Below are 2,618 nucleotides of genomic sequence, written 5' to 3' on the forward strand. Positions count from 1 at the left end.
CATTGTACTGACAGACAAAATAATAGTAGCCACCGTTATCGAATCATTGTACTGACAGACAAAATAATAGTAGCCACCGTTATCGAATCATTGTACTGACCGGCAAGATAATAGTAGCCACCTTTATTGAATCATTGTACTGACAGACAAAATAATAGTAGCCACTGTTATCGAATCATTGTACTGACAGACAAAATAATAGTAGCCACCTTTATCGAATCATTGTACTGACAGACAAAATAATAGTAGCCACCGTTATCGAATCATTGTACTGACAGACAAAATGGCCAGGTGGTTAGGGCGCTTGACTCTCAATCTGAGGGTCGCGGGTTCGAATCCCCGTCCCGCCAAACATGCTCGCCCTTTCAGTTGTGGGAGCGTTATAATGTGACGGTCAATCCCACTATTCGTTGGTAAGAGAGTAGCCCAAGAGTTGGCGGTGGGTGGTGATGACTAGCTGCCTTCTCTCTAGTCTTAACTGCTAAATTAGGGACGGCTAGTGCAGATAGCCCACATGTGGATTTGCGCGAAATTCAACACAAACAAACAAATTAAAACCCTACAGCTGTGTTGCATTGTTACACAATAATACTGTGTAATTGAATATTGAATTGTGTAAAAATGCAACAATATGAGGCAAATATGATTGGAATCAATGGGGAGAATACTTGCCATCAGAACATTCCTCGCTTCATTACACAACTGTCAGGATAACACAAACACTACAGAAACGTGGCTCATTAGAACCAATCTTATGTTTAAAGACATTCATGGAGCAATGATTGTGTTATAAGCGTTACTGAAACTATATTTTCGTGTCTCGATCATATGATCGAATTTTGATCTCCACTGAAGGTCAGTTGGGAATAAATGTCTAAAACTGGAAACATTCAATACACATAAGCATTCTCGCAAATATTTTCTGTCCAGTTTGGGGCAGCGTGGATAAGTGGCTTCGCGCTTTAGGCTCGTAGTTAAATAGTTGCGAGGTCGAGACTGGTTCCTGTCACTTTAGCCCATTTCTTCCAGTCTACTCAGCTGTATGATTGGTACTTAGCTGTTAGTTGGGGGTTAATCTATGATGGACTGGGATCTCGTACATGCTAATAAGGCATTTGTTAACAACTCACACTACCATGCTAATAAGGCATTTGTTAACAACTACACTACCATGCTAATAAGGCATTTGTTAACAACTCACACTACCACACCGTAAGCGCTATAGGCTTAATTTTAAACGCAAAACTGTAGACAAATCAGTTCATTTTGCTCACAAAAAAAGAAAAAAAAAGAGTTATGTTACAAACACATAAAGACGTTTCCAATGGTACAAGCTCGTGATTCATTCTCCCTATTTGTTAACAACTCACACTACCGCCTTATTAGCATGGTAGTGTGAGTTGTTAAAAAATGCCTTATTAGCAAGTACTTTTTGTGTTAACTCTTTAGAACAAGATTAAGAACCTATGGAGCCCTCAGAAGCGAACTTCATAAATAAATCCAATATAGTTAGATGCTATTTATTAACTAGTTACAGCAATAAAGAAACTCGAGAACTGGGTACATAATATACAAAATGACAATCTTAATATTTATAATAAATATGAAGTAGTAACGATTTTCTCTAGTTGTAGAATGGCCGAGCAAATGTTTATGAAAGATTAAACCGTAAGAACATTTTAATGAAAAATTACAGAATAATAGGTTTATATAAAACTACTAAGATCACTATTGTCATAATGACACAGTTGTAAATGTATCATTTTCTATGACACATACAGTTAATTTTGAAGAGCAATTCTTATATACAATTTTTAAAAAAGTGTCCAGTAAAAAATGGAGTAGTTCTTTCTACTCTGTATCAACCTAAATTGAATAATATTGCCTTATTTTTATTCTACTACACTATTTTTATTATAACTTCAATAACTGTATTGGATAGAAAATTCTTTGCCTAACTATCAGATATAAAATGGTTCTATTTTAAATTTTGTTAAACAAGTTACAAAATGTGACTGGTAAGTATCTACTGCATATTTATTGGAAGAAGGAAAGCTTATAATCATAACTCTTGTTGAATATGTAACTGAAACCTCATGAAAGTTGTTTGTCGAGTTCAGTTTTGTGGACAAACTTGTGTATTTCCTAGTGTTCGTCGAGGTGAACGCTCCAGATGAAATGTAGAACTTTTATCTTTAACTATCTACAAATTAATTGTTTTGTTGAATATTTTTTTTACCGTTATCTAAACATGTTATATGTACGTGAACAATAGGATAAGTTAGCTTAAAATGAAATAGTATTAACCAAAATATATTGGAAAAAGTTACCATTGTCGTTATATTTAGTAGACGAAAAATTCTTCAAATCTGTGTATAAAAATTACACACACAAATTGTTTGATATGAAATAATTAATAACCTCACTTTCCAGGTATATATAACTGTAATCAAAACACATGAAAATAATATGTTATTAACTTTTCGGGCGTGCGGATGAAATCATGGAAACAAAACTAATTAAACTTTAAAACTTTTATTATTTTCTTTTTTTGGTGTTCAGTCCTTTACCATATAATATTGTGTACTGTTACGTCTCTGGTCGTTAGTTAATTTTCC

This window comes from Limulus polyphemus, unplaced genomic scaffold (genome assembly GCF_000517525.1).
Source record: "Limulus polyphemus unplaced genomic scaffold, Limulus_polyphemus-2.1.2 Scaffold2841, whole genome shotgun sequence".
Lineage (NCBI taxonomy): Eukaryota > Metazoa > Arthropoda > Merostomata > Xiphosura > Limulidae > Limulus > Limulus polyphemus.